The sequence below is a fragment of the Carassius auratus genome, chromosome 36, assembly GCF_003368295.1.
Source record: "Carassius auratus strain Wakin chromosome 36, ASM336829v1, whole genome shotgun sequence".
Classification (NCBI taxonomy): Eukaryota; Metazoa; Chordata; class Actinopteri; order Cypriniformes; family Cyprinidae; genus Carassius; species Carassius auratus.
Genome location: NC_039278.1, coordinates 15,628,836 through 15,645,070, shown reverse-complemented (window position 1 = coordinate 15,645,070; position 16,235 = coordinate 15,628,836). Strand labels below are relative to the sequence as shown.

Below are 16,235 nucleotides of genomic sequence, written 5' to 3'. Positions count from 1 at the left end.
TGTTGTTGAGATCACTTCTGAAACTCTAGAGACACGTGTGAGATTATTAGGCTCTTTTTTTCCCTGTTTCTCTCAAAGCTGACTAGTGAGAAACACATGAGAGATTAAATTTAATAGCACACCCTATCCTAAATAAATACATTAAAAATGCATGTGCACACACACGCACACAGTATATAAATATAATTTATGTTCGTTTTTATAATACAGTATAATATAATGTAATAAAACAAAAATATAGACTTTTTGAAATTATATATAATTTGTAATATTTATAAAAAAAAATTATCCTTAAAAAAAGATCCTTATTTTAAAAAGTTTTATTTATAATTAATTTTTATATTATTTTATATTTTATATTTTATATTTTATATTACATTATATTATATTATATTATATTATATTAATGCTTTTAAAATAAAAAAAATGTAATTATATATTCTAAAAGATTTCTACATTATCTAAAAACATAAAAAAGTTCATTTTAAATATTAATCTATTTTAAAAAATCTAAAACTTAATATAAAACATTAAAAATAGGTTATTATAATATAATATAATATATTATATAATAACCCTGTTTTTAGAATTAGTTTTTATTTTTGTATTTTTCATTGTAGTTTTAATTTTAATTTTAGTATAGTTTTAGTAATTTTGTTGTGTGTGTGTGTGTTAACTAATATTTATTCAGTTTTAATTTTGATTATTTTATTGTTTTATTTTTTTATCTTTAAGTAAAATGAGAAATGTTGCTTTGGCAGCTAAATTATATATAATATATATATATATATATATATATATATATATATATATATATATATATATATATATATATATATATATATATTTTTTTTTTTTTTTTTAAAGCATTGCAAAATTAAAAACTGTTATTTTAAACTGTAATTATATTTTACATTTTTCCCTATAATATTGATAAAATTACTTAAAATGCTGGGCACAGGAGAACAAAACATTTAAAAAATCATACTGACCCCAAATTTACAAATGCAAGTGTAAAAAAAGATCCACCTGAAAATCACCTGGTGGTTGTTCTCTATATAACACAGACAGGCGTTTGGTTTAAAAGTGTTCCACAGAAACGGCCTCTAAACAGCAACACAGCTGAATTCCCACAGAGCGGCTTCAGTTGGGAATACAGCAGATGAAGGATTAGAGGTTTGAGCCTTTAGGGATGGAAGCGTGTGCTCCGTAAAAACCCCGTCGAATCCCAGAGGTCACAGCGTCTCGGAGGAGAGCGTGTGTTTACTGTTGGGAACACAGAGAGATGAACAGATCCGTGCTGCTGAAATCCCCCCGAGCGCTCCTATTTCTCTCCAACACTTGTAAACGGGCAGGAATGGGGCGTGTTGTTTTCGGGCAACTCTCGTCTGGGTGAGATTTATGTCTCGGCTTTGATGCCCGAATCAAACATTCCAGTGCAACAAATAATATCTGATACACTTAATTGCAGTGTTTCATTGAGCACAGCTGGTTTTCGCTCACGTCTTGGCTGCATCGCGTTATTATAACACAGCCAAACCCTGTGAGCTCATAATAACATCACGCCATCGCTAAACAACATGTGCTAGTGTGTGAAAACTCAATCCCTCTGGCTTTGTAATTATTTCAGTGGATAAAAACGTGGCACGGTCTCTTTTCAGAAAGGAGTGATATATAATGCATAAAGCCCTTGTGGTTTAAGAGCAGTGTTTGATATGAGACTTGACTTTTTCCTCTTTGCCTTTCCTGTGATTTCTAGCCTGTTCGGAGTCGCTTTTAATGACTCAACCGCGGCGCGAGAAACAACTTCTTTCTTTTCTCACTAAAGAGAAAAAAAAAAGAAGCCCTGAAGTTGATTTTTTTATCCGGCAATCAGAGCGCTTTATAAATAGACTGAGAATTGTACCTAATCTTTCTCTCTTTCTGGGCCCCAAATGAAATCTCAGATTAAAGCCATCAAGCTAAATGTTTACAAAATGTATGTAACCTGCAGAGCCATTACTGCCGCGCAAAACTGCTTCCATGTGGGCAAAAATGGAAATAATTGGCGTCTTTTATACAGCGGCGGCGCTCTCATTACATACACATGTGCTGTACACGAGACGAGGACAAAACTGAGCTTTTATTCTGGATTGACTCTTTAATGTACATTTCCAAAATACATGGTGATAGAGGTAGATATTAAAAGTACCATGTCTTTGTATGTAGGAATATAGAAAAATGTGCACAGCAACGTCAAGAACAGAAGTTAGATGACTGTAATGTGAGAAGAAAAGTTTAAGTTTGTCTAAAAGGTTGACAGATGGATAGAACAAATACATGACAGAACAAACAAATGATAGATCGAAATATAGATTGAACAATAGAACAAACTACATAAAGAAAGAGCAAATGATAGAATAAACAAACAAAGGAACAAACAAATAATGGAAAGATCAAACGATAGAGAGAACAAATGATAGAAAGAAGAAACGATAGACAGACGAAACGATAGAGAACAAACGATAGAAAGAAGAAACGATAGACAGACGAAATGATAGAGAACAAACGATAGAAAGAAGAAACGATAGACAGACGAAATGATAGAGAACAAACGATAGAGAGAAAAAAATTATTGAAAGACCAAATGATAGACAAAACAAATGATAGAAAGAAAAAAACGATAGACAGAACACAACAATAGACCGAACAAACGATAGACAGAACAAACGATAGAAAGATCAAACGATAGACAGAACAAACGATAGACAGAAAAAAGATAAAAAGAACAAGTGACAGACAGAACAAACGATAGAAAGATCAAACGATAGACAGAACAAACGATAGAAAGATCAAACGATAGACAGAACAAACGATAGAAAGATCAAACGATAGACAGAACAAACCATAGAAAGAAGAAACGATAGACAGAACAAATGATAGAAAGATCAAACGATAGACAGAACAAACGATAGAAAGAAGAAACGATAGACAGAACAAACGATAGACAGATCAAACGATAGACAGAACAAACGATAGAAAGATCAAACGATAGAAAGAAGAAACGATAGACAGAACAAACGATAGACAGATCAAACGATAGACAGAACAAACGATAGAAAGAAGAAACGATAGACAGATCAAACGATAGACAGAACAAACGATAGAAAGATCAAACGATAGAAAGAAGAAACGATAGACAGAACAAACGATAGACAGATCAAACGATAGACAGAACAAACGATAGAAAGAAGAAACGATAGACAGAACAAACGATAGACAGATCAAACGATAGAAAGATCAAACGATAGACAGAAAAAACGATAGACAGAGCAAACGATAGAAAGATCAAACGATAGACAGAACAAACGATAGACAGAAAAAAGATAAAAAGAACAAGTGACAGACAGAACAAACGATAGAAAGATCAAACGATAGACAGAACAAACGATAGAAAGATCAAACGATAGACAGAACAAACGATAGAAAGATCAAACGATAGACAGAACAAACCATAGAAAGAAGAAACGATAGACAGATCAAACGATAGACAGAACAAACGATAGAAAGATCAAACGATAGAAAGAAGAAACGATAGACAGAACAAACGATAGACAGATCAAACGATAGACAGAACAAACGATAGACAGAAAAAAGATAAAAAGAACAAGTGACAGACAGAACAAACGATAGAAAGATCAAACGATAGACAGAACAAACGATAGAAAGATCAAACGATAGACAGAACAAACGATAGAAAGATCAAACGATAGACAGAACAAACCATAGAAAGAAGAAACGATAGACAGAACAAATGATAGAAAGATCAAACGATAGACAGAACAAACGATAGAAAGAAGAAACGATAGACAGAACAAACGATAGACAGATCAAACGATAGACAGAACAAACGATAGAAAGATCAAACGATAGAAAGAAGAAACGATAGACAGAACAAACGATAGACAGATCAAACGATAGACAGAACAAACGATAGAAAGAAGAAACGATAGACAGATCAAACGATAGACAGAACAAACGATAGAAAGATCAAACGATAGAAAGAAGAAACGATAGACAGAACAAACGATAGACAGATCAAACGATAGACAGAACAAACGATAGAAAGAAGAAACGATAGACAGAACAAACGATAGAAAGAAGAAACGATAGACAGAACAAACGATAGACAGATCAAACGATAGAAAGATCAAACGATAGACAGAAAAAACGATAGACAGAGCAAACGATAGAAAGATCAAACGATAGACAGAACAAACGATAGACAGAAAAAAGATAAAAAGAACAAGTGACAGACAGAACAAACGATAGAAAGATCAAACGATAGACAGAACAAACGATAGAAAGATCAAACGATAGACAGAACAAACGATAGAAAGATCAAACGATAGAAAGAAGAAACGATAGACAGAACAAACGATAGACAGATCAAACGATAGACAGAACAAACGATAGACAGAACAAACGATAGACAGATCAAATGATAGACAGAACAAACGATAGAAAGAAGAAACGATAGACAGAACAAACGATAGACAGATCAAACGATAGAAAGATCAAACGATAGACAGAAAAAACGATAGTAGGATCAAACGATAGACCGAACAAACGATAGACAGAGCAAACGATAGAAAGATCAAACGATAGACAGAACAAACGATAGACAGAAAAAAGATAAAAAGAACAAGTGACAGACAGAACAAACGATAGAAAGATCAAACGATAGACAGAACAAACGATAGACAGAACAAACCATAGAAAGAAGAAACGATAGACAGAACAAACGATAGAAAGATCAAACGATAGACAGAACAAACGATAGAAAGAAGAAACGATAGACAGAACAAACGATAGACAGATCAAACGATAGAAAGAAGAAACGATAGACAGAACAAACGATAGACAGATCAAACGATAGAAAGATCAAACGATAGACAGAAAAAACGATAGTAGGATCAAACGATAGACCGAACAAACGATAGAGAGAATAAACGATAGAAAGAAGAAATGACAGACAGAAGAAACGATAGACAGAACAAACGATAAACAGAAAAAACCCTAGAAAGATCAAACGACAGACAGAACAAACGATAGACAAAATAAACGATAGAAAGAACAAACGATAGAAAGACCAAACGATAGACAGAACAAATGATAGAAAGAAAAAATTATAGACAGAATAAACGATAGAACAAACGATAGAAAGACCAAACGATAGACAGAACAAATGATAGAAAGAAAAAATGATAGACAGAATAAACGATAGACCAAACGATAGAAAGAACAAACAAAATACTGAATAAACGATAAAAAAAAGAAATTATAGAAAGAAGAAACGCTAGAAAGAAGAAACGATAGACAGAACAAACGATAGAAAGAACAAATGAAAGAAACAAATTATAAACAGAACAAACGATAGACAGAACAAACGATAGAACAAACGATAGAAAGAACAAATGATAGACAGAATAAACGATAGACAGAACAAACGATAGAAAGATCAAACGATAGACAGAACAAATGATAGACAGAATAAATGATAGAAAGAACAAACAAAATACAGAATAAACGATAGAAAGAAGAAATGATAGAAAGAACAAACGATAGAAAGAAGAAATGATAGAAAGAACAAACGATAGAAAGAAGAAATGATAGAAAGAACAAACGCTAGAAAGATGAAACGATAGACAGAACAAACGATAGATCAAACGACAGAATGAACAAAAGAAAGCAAATTATAAACAGAACAAATGATAGAACAAATGATAGACAGAATAAACGATAGAAAGAAGAAATGATAGAAAGAACAAACGATAGAAAGAAGAAATGATAGAAAGAACAAACGATAGAAAGAAGAAATGATAGAAAGAAGAAACGCTAGAAAGAAGAAATGATAGACAGAACAAACGATAGAGCAAACGACAGAATGAACAATCAACAGAACGAGCCGCTCTGAGTTTCTGCAGTTTCTCTTTGACCTGCTGCATCACTGCATATACACACAGTGAGAGAGGGAGAGAGAGAGAGAGAGAGAGAGAGAGAGAGAGAGAGAGGGATAGATCCGCAGCCCCTGGCCTCACACTACACAACTCACAGATCAAATGCCTGCTGTATGCAGACGATCTGGTTCTGCTGTCTCCCACTCAACAAGGTCTACAGCAGAACCTGGACCTGCTAGAACAATACTGCCAGACCTGGGCCCTGACAGTCAACCTGAAGAAAACCAAAATCATGATCTTCCAGAAAAGATCCAGATCCCAGGGAACACAACACACATTTACACTAGGCACTAACCCGATAACACACACATCACACTACAACTACCTGGGTCTGAAAATCACATCCACAGGAAACTTTAATCATGCTGTGAATGAACTGAGAGATAAAGCACGCAGGGCCTTCTATGCCATAAAACGGCAATGTCCTATAGAAATCCCTATTAGAATTTGGCTGAAAATATTAGAATCAGTAGTTGAGCCCATTGCACTCTATGGCAGTGAGGTGTGGGGTCCACTGACCAATCCAAATCAAGATTTCACCAAATGGGAAAAACATCCAATTGAGACCCTGCATGCAGAACTGTGTAAAAATATATTACACGTGCACCGGCACACAACAAATAACGCATGCAGGGCAGAATTAGGCAAATATCCTCTAATCGTAAAGATACAAAAAAGGGCAATTAAATTCTGGAAACATCTGAAACTCAGTGACCCCCAATCATATCATTATAAAGCCCTTCAATACCAAGAGATGAGCAAAGAAAGCAGTCCCCTCCCTCAGCTGATCCAGAGCTTCAGTACTGATGCTTCACTAACATCTACTGATGCTCTGAATCACATCAGAATCAATCAGATTACTGCACAAATCAAACACAATTACATCACTCACTGGCAAACCCAAACAGAACAACAGAGTAAAATGCGATGCTATTTGGCTCTAAAGAGAGAGTACAGTATGGCAGAGTATCTGTACACAGTGTCAGATCAGAAACTGAGAAGCACACTGACCAGATACAGACTCAGCGGACACAAGCTGAAGATAGAGACGGGCAGACACAGAAAAACATGGCTGCCAGCGGAGCAGAGACTGTGTTCACACTGTGATCTGAATCAGATGGAAACAGAACTGCACTTCTTAACAGAATGCCCCAAATACACGGACATACGGACAGGGTTCTATGATCAAATACAGCAGATCCATCAGACATTTAAAACTCTTCCGAACCAGGAGAAACTGCCGTATCTGTTAGGAGAACACAAGAACTGCTGTGTATTTGCTGCTCAGTATGTGTCTGCCTGTCATGATGTTAGAGAAAACACTCAACCTGCCCTGACCTGATGTTTCCAGCACATGTAGATTATGTTATGCCATATTACTGTGTTGTATTACTTAGATGTATATTTTGCCTCTGTAAATCTAATACCATATTCTATTTTATTTTATTTCTAACTTATACATTCACATACACTAATTCACTTTGCACTACATGGTTAATACTTTTTATATATTTAAGTTGGCTTGAGAGAGCCAACTTACTGATATTGTATTTAAACTTCTTATTATTATTATTCTTCTGAGACTAAACTGTTGACTGCTACTCCTCCTAGAGCTTTAACTCTACAAACTCCAAACTCAGCCCAGCTCTTCAGACTGATCTGAAGTTAGTTGCTATATCTTTTTAGACTGATCGGACTTATACTTTTCATAAAACTGAAGATTAAAAATCATAAAAATCCCATAGACTTGCATTGAAAAGCCTCTGCTCATCTGAACATTCCGTGAACTCCAACTGTCAAAAATTCAAATCTAAACACACTGAAGCCCATTAGACTCAATCAGACTAACCTATGTACTATTACTAACCCATTCAAACTCATTCAAACTCATCTATCTATCTATATTCAAACTCTATCTATCTATCTATCTATCTATCTATCTATCTATCTATCTATCTATCTATCTATCTATCAAACTCATCTATCTATATTAAAACTTATCTATCTATCTATCTATAATCAAACTCATCTATCTATAATCAAACTCATCTATCTATCTATCTATCTATATTCAAACTCATCTATCTATCTATATTAAAACTATATCTATCTATCTATCTATCTATCTATCTATCTATCTATCTATCTATCTATCAAACTTATCTATCTATATTAAAACTAATCTATCTATCTATCTATCTATCTATCTATCTATCTATCTATCTATCTATCATCAAACTCATCTATCTATCTATCTATCTATCTATCTATCTATCTATCTATCTATCTATCTATCTATATTCAAACTCATCTATCTATCTATCCATCTATATTCAAACTCATCTATCTATCTATCTATATTCAAACTCATCTATCTATCTATCTATCTATCTATCTATTCAAACTTATCTATCTATCTATCTATCTATCTATCTATCTATCTATCTATCTATCTATCTATCTATCTATCTATCTATCCTAACAACATGCTAGTCATGCTAAAAATCATGCTAGCAACATGCTAGTCGCATGCTAATCATGCTAAAATCATGCTAGCAACATGCTAATCATGCTAAAATCATGCTAGCAACATGCTAATCATGCTAAAATCATGTTAGTCGCATGCTAATCATGCTAAAATCATGCTAAAATCATGCTAGCAACATGCTAATCATGCTAAAATCATGCTAACAACATGCTAGTCGCCTGCTAATCATGCTAAAATCATGCTAGCAACATGCTAATCATGCTAAAATCATGCTAGCAACATGCTAGTCGCATGCTAATCATGCTAAAATCATGCTAGCAACATGCTAATCATGCTAAAATCATGCTAGCAACATGCTAATCATGCTAAAATCATGCTAGCAATATGCTAGTCGCATGCTAATCATGCTAAAATCATGCTAGCAACGTGCTAGTCATGCTAAAAATCATGCTAGCAACATGCTAGTCGCATGCTAATCATGCTAAAATCATGCTAGCAACATGCTAATCATGCTAAAATCATGCTAGCAACATGCTAGTCGCATGCTAATCATGCTAAAATCATGCTAGCAACATGCTAATCATGCTAAAATCATGCTAGCAACATGCTAATCATGCTAAAATCATGCTAGCAACATGCTAATCATGCTAAAATCATGCTAGCAACATGCTAGTCACATGCTAATCATGCTAAAATCATGCTAGCAACATGCTAGTCACATGCTAATCATGCTAAAATCATGCTAGCAACATGCTAATCATGCTAAAATCATGCTAGCAACATGCTAGTCGCATGCTAATCATGCTAAAATCATGCTAGCAACATGCTAATCATGCTAAAATCATGCTAGCAACATGCTAGTCGCATGCTAATCATGCTAAAATAATGCTAGCAACATGCTAATCATGCTAAAATCATGCTAGCAACATGCTAATCATGCTAAAATCTTGCTAGCAACATGCTAGTCGCATGCTAATCATGCTAAAATCATGCTAGCAACATGCTAATCATGCTAAAATCATGCTAGCAACATGCTAGTCACATGCTAATCATGCTAAAATCATGCTAGCAACATGCTAGTCGCATGCTAATCATGCTAAAATCATGCTAGCAACATGCTAATCATGCTAAAATCATGCTAGCAACATGCTAGTCGCATGCTAATCATGCTAAAATCATGCTAGCAACATGCTAATCATGCTAAAATCATGCTAGCAACATGCTAATCATGCTAAAATCATGCTAGCAACATGCTAGTCGCATGCTAATCATGCTAAAATCATGCTAGCAACATGCTAGTCATGCTAAAAATCATGCTAGCAACATGCTAGTCGCATGCTAATCATGCTAAAATCATGCTAGCAACATGCTAATCATGCTAAAATCATGCTAGCAACATGCTAATCATGCTAAAATCATGCTAGCAACATGCTAGTCGCATGCTAATCATGCTAAAATCATGCTAGCAACATGCTAATCATGCTAAAATCATGCTAGCAAAATGCTAGTCTCCTGCTAATCATGCTAAAATCATGCTAGCAACATGCTAATCATGCTAAAATCATGCTAGCAACATGCTAGTCGCATGCTAATCATGCTAAAATCATGCTAGCAACATGCTAATCATGCTAAAATCATGCTAGCAACATGCTAATCATGCTAAAATCATGCTAGCAACATGCTAGTCGCATGCTAATCATGCTAAAATCATGCTAGCAACATGCTAATCATGCTAGAATTATGCTAGTCGCATGCTAATCATGCTAAAATCATGTTAGCAAAATGCTAGTCGCATGCTAATCATGCTAAAATCATGCTAGCATCATGCTATATTAAACCTAATCTATCTATCTAAATCTATCTTTCTATCTATCTATATTAAAACTAATCTTTCTATCTATTTTATGGTTGTATCTATCTATCTTCTGACTGTATCTATCTATCCATCTATCTATCTATCTATATTAAAACTAATCTATCTATCTATCTATATTAAAACTAATCTATCTCTCTATCCATCTATATTAAAACTAATCTATCTATCTATCTATCTATCTATCTATCTATCTATCTATCTATCTTCAAACACTATCTTCAAACTCTATCTATCTACCTATCTATCTTCAAACTTTATCTATCTATCTATCTATATTCAAACTCTATCTATCTATCTATCTTCAAACTCTATCTATCTATCTATCTCAGACTGAAAACCGTCAAACTTAAAACTTTTTAAACTTCTTAAACTTTTCAAACTTTTCAAACTTTTTCAGACTTTCTGGTCAGGCTTTCTCAAGCCAACTTAAAGTTTGTCTTGACGAACTTTTTTATCTAGTTTATTATTACTATTATTCTTTTTCTTTCTGTAAATACATATGTGCACTATTTGTAAGCAGCCCAGCTGCCACTGCTTTGGCAATACAAATGTACAGTTTTTGTCATGCCAATAAAGCTCACCTAAATTGAAATTGAAAAAATTGATAGAGAGAGAGAGAGAGAGAGAGAGAGAGAGAGAGAGAGAGCCTCTGTAGGCCTGCAAAGCCGTCCTGTGAGAGACTCATTTAGAAGGAACGAGAGAAGGAGTGCAGAATGGAAACTCCTCCTCAGGAAGATTAGTGGAGGTGCTTCTACAGTCAGAGCCGGACACAGAGCCGCTTCGGACACATTTTTCTCTGCCAGCCGCTCTGACCCCTGAGGCGAGGAGTTACCCTGAGGCCAGTCAATTATTCACTGTCAGCGCCGCCACTTCGTCCAGGTGATAAAGCAAACCGGCCTTATCTGTAACCGGCCTCTCTTAAAAAACTATTTACACGCTCCGGCCCGCAACCATCCATCCCGCCCCTCGTCCTCTCACAAAATGCACTGGGTTTGAATAATGCAACGTGAAACGCGAGGTGGGATGCGTGAGGAGCAGATAAGGCGTGTTTTTAAATGCTTATTAATCAAAAAGTGTCATTTTAACAACACAGAACCTCTTTCCAGAGACGTCACGTATTGGCGTTTCACTTAAACGCGCTCAATAACACGAACAAGCCCGTCATAAATCAATTTATGTTGTGTTTGCATGCTGCCTAACATGCGTTTAAGCATATGCATTTGCGCTTGACCCCGTATTGTCTGTGTGGCGTCTGTAAAGATGTTAAGCATCCTGCCCACCGCTTCCCTCAGGACTGACCCGACTCAGCAGAAAACACGGTTGCAGCGGCGCTTAGCGCGGCCATCAATCACGCCGCAACACGGCTAACTCACTTTCACCATGATGTATGTGGAGAGTCACCGATTCCAGTTAATCAAGTCATTACCCGCAGGCTCGTGAGCAACCTCAGCTGCTCCGCCGTGCAACCTCACGCCGACATAGAAATGCATAGATTTTTTTTTTGGTTTTATATATAGCGTAATATTTTGCACCAAAGTTTGCAATCTCACTTCTGCAGAAAGAATAATTGCACTATTGAATACATGAATAATACTGGACAAATCTGCAATTCAGATAAATACAAAACACTACAAAAGCTGCTCCTTATTGCCATTTATCAAGATGCATGTGTGTATGCTGCATTTGAATGCATTAACAAAAGGCAACTTTCCGGGGAATCAGGGGCTGAACTAAACTGGCAATGGACAGTGATTTATGAACATTTGGTTATAAAAAAAAATCCAAGCCATAAAACTGTATATGCATGGTTTCATAAAAAAAAAAAAAAAAAAAAAAGTATATATATATATATATATATATATATATATATATATATATATATATATATAATAAATAATAATAATAATAATAATAATAATAATAATATTTTTAGTATTATTTCATAAAATTATAAAAACAAATCAATCAATTAATATCACTATAATATTACTGAACAAAAAATTATTTAATATGTATTTTATATATTTTGTATTTTTTTTTTTTTTTTTAAAACTGTATGTGCATTATTTCATTAAAACATTATGGAAAAACCAAATTGCTACTTTTCTAACTAACTAACTAACTAAATTATTATTTTAATAAAATATAATATAATATAATATAATAATTATTTTAATTATTTATTTTTAAATTATACAAACAAATCAATAAATAAACATCACTATAATACTTCTGAATTGTAAAATATTTAATAATAAAAATATGAATAATTTATTATTATAATAACTTATTTTTATATACATTTTGTATTATATGTAATTTATATTAGATGTTTATATAAATATTATTATTATTATATTTTGTAATATTTTGGCTGAAAGCCGCAGAGAAGCTTCTCTTCTGAAATGCTTCTCTTCTGTTAACAACAAATTTATAAACTCCTTCTCATTGCAAGAAGTTCGGCGCATATAATATTTTCAAATGCATGTAATGAGTGACTGAAACTTTTTATACACTTATATAATTGCAATGCAATGCTGACCAACTTTCACTCACATCTGGTTCTTGAGTTTTAATTTTAAGCCCTGAGGAGAATGCATGAACTGATATATCCTGAATGCAATGTGATAAAAGCAAATGCATCAATGCAAACACAACGTGCAAAATGCATTCCAGCGTCACCGTTTGCCCGAACGCATTTATAACCCTCACCCATCGAGAACTCGCAGCGTCCAGTAAAACGCACCACAGAGACACCTGCTCGCATTTTAATTGAATACATGCATTGTTTTCCCTTTTAAATCAGGTGACTCTTGCTCGGGTTCATAATTCGTGCACGCATTTCCATAGAGGTCTGTGAGAGCGGGCCCCAGGCCCCTAACATAAAACAAATGACCGGCTCTCATGATAAATGGTTCTATTAGCAATCCAGATTGTTAAACTCAGATATAACGGAGCCGAGGGGAGCGGAGGCCCATTTATTTTCCCCTCCTCACACAAATAGCTTGTTTTTTATGTGTAAATAACATATTAAAAGTCTGCATTAGCCGTGTTGTCTGATAGAGAGGAAAGCGTCGGGGATAAATAACGGTGGACAGGGGTGTAAACTTTAATAGCGGCGTCTTCGCGGTGGGCATGACTTAGGTGACAAGGGCTCTGTTGTAAACTCCACACTGACCGTAAAGCGGCCGAATGCGAGCGTATATTAAAAGAGGCGACTCCAGGCTCGAGGGAATCTGATCTTGGGTTCAAGGACCTCGTCTCTCGGGCCCCGCGCTCCATATTCACTTCTCAGACTCTGCGGGACGGGATAATAAAGCGGATTAAAGCGATAAGTAATTGCTCTGTCGCCAGCTGAGGCTCTTCCGCCCTCGCGCTTTTATTTAGAGATCGGATGCTACTCGACCAGTCCTGCTGAATAGACCAGTACAGACCGGGTTTATGCTGGTTTTAGCCAGTCGTCAGTGTTTCTGGTTCTGCTGGTTGAGGATTCATTGCTGGTTAAACTAGTTACAGGAATTGTTCACCCGAAAAATCACCCTAAAGTCGTTGCATACATTTCTGACTATATTTTTCTAAGTTGAATGTTAGAAAGCAAACAACACTGTATAGACAACAATAGAAATATCGTTTAAAATATCTTCTTTTATGTTTTACAGAAGATAAATAAGTCATATAGGGCTTTTATATTTTCTTCTGTCAAAGTAATTTTGGTTAAGGATTACTGTGTCTTTTTATAAGTTTTTGTTGTTTTAAAATATCTTTATATAGTTTTAAGTTTATTTTAGATATTACAATTTAGGTCATTTTATCATGCTTTTTTCATTTTAAAAGTTTTTTTAATGTCTACATAATTTACATTTTTTTTTAGTAAAAATTTTAAATAAATTTTTAGTAAATTTATTTTAACTAATTTTAATCCTTCAAACTTTAACTTATTTCATTTATTTGCCAAGGTAACATTTAATTTTCCCCCAATTTTAATCTGTTTTTATCTAATGCTTTTATTTTATTTATTTTTTAGATATTTATATTTCATTACATGTCATTTTATAGTTTATTTTATTTCAAATACACAAAATACTTTTTAAATTAACTTTAAATTATTATTATTATTATTATTTTTTTTTACAAATTTATAACAACAACACCGATTAATGCTCAAATTTAATCTTAGAAGAAACATGTAGATTTACGGAGGTCTCTCCCATCTCATTTGTTTCTCACACGTGCTTCCTCTAGAGTTTGGGGTTTTATTTTACACAATATAGAAAACATATTTTCATTGAAACATGACGTCAGTCCCATCGAATGTGTTATCATTCACAAATACAGAGGAGCTTCTAACAACACAGTTCTGCTCGGCTCATTAAAAGAGGTTTTAATTATCTTATGCTCAGATTTGAATCAGTCTTTGGTTTTGTGTTTGCTGTGGTTTCTCAGCTCACACCAAAACCAAAGACGGTTCACACTGCAGTCACAAACGTCCCGATTTCACGCCATTCTTTGATGCACAATTAATGACCGTTTGAAATAATGGCAGGCCACCAAACACTTTCATTAATCAGAAAGCAGAATCATCATTTCAAAGGTGCTTTCCAGCAGCATCTCGACCGGGCCGCAGTCCTCCGCTTTCACTAATTCATAACAGTTATACTCTGGAGGTAAGAACAAGCTCCTTCAGCCTCATTACAGACAGCTTTTATCACTGGTCTACAGACATGTTTTAAACATGCTCGCTCTCTTCTGCTCAAGATACTGAAAGTTTGCATCCACAACAGATCTGAGTCTCAAAAGTGCGTAATGGAAACCTTTCAGTACCACGGTATTTATCAGAGTACCATGTTTTAGTTGTGTCTCTTATTCGGCAAAGACATCAATAGAGAAAATGTATTTAAAGACACTATGGCATAGCTTGAGCAGACTTTTGTTTATTGGGTTGAATTGCTTCCTTTTGAAACAGGAAGTTGAGGCCAATGTCCATTAATACTTTAAATAGTTTTTTATTCGTACATAAATATATTCAGTTTAAATAAAATAAAATATAATAGAAAAAAAAATATATATATATATATATAAAATAAATTAAATATATATATATAATATATATAAAATTATATATATGTATAGGATTAAATAAAAAAACATATATAACAACATGAAATATGAAAATCTGATAAAAATTAAATGTTTGGTAATTTTAGTAATTTTTATAGTTTTTTTTATACTTTATATAATTTTTTAATGAATATAATCTTTTTAATTAATATATATATATATATAAAAAAAAATATATATATATATATATATATATATATATATATTTATTTTTTTTATTTTTTTATTTTTATTATTTATTTATTTTGGTTATTTTTTAACGTGGATCAAAAATTCTACCGTATAAGCTACTGAATGCAAACACAATTTTGGCACAGCGGCCCAAAAAGCAAACAAACAAACAAACAAACAAAAAAGTAAAAAACTGTTAATAAATAAATGTTTTCAGAGTTAATGTTGCAAAAATGAATTTGACGAACCTGATTCTCCTCACTGGACGTGCCTTTAGAGAGAAATGCATCTAACCAATTACATAACGAAAGAGTTTTTGCTTTCATTGTCAATTATTTCATTTTAAAATAGCAATTTAAAGCACTATATAGATATATTAATCCATGTCGGCGAAGCACCCAAATGATGTATGCTCTTACCTTTATGATTAAATGTTTAAATTAATACTGTGAAATGCATGAAGTGTTTTACGTCTGAGTATTTTAAGAAGAATACAACTGATCAAACATACATAAAACTCAATAAAACTCTGTCTGATACCATCAATGCTAGTCCTTAGGATCTCAAATTCACTTTCACTTCA

The 16,235-nt window shown here is 33.8% G+C and overlaps 1 protein-coding gene across 2 annotated transcripts in view; it reads right to left on the bottom strand.

The window, feature by feature from the left end:
* The window catches only part of gli2b (GLI family zinc finger 2b), an 82,623-nt gene that overhangs the window by 51,685 nt on the left and 14,703 nt on the right, over positions 1-16,235 (bottom strand). The gene's annotated exons all lie outside the window — the stretch shown is intronic.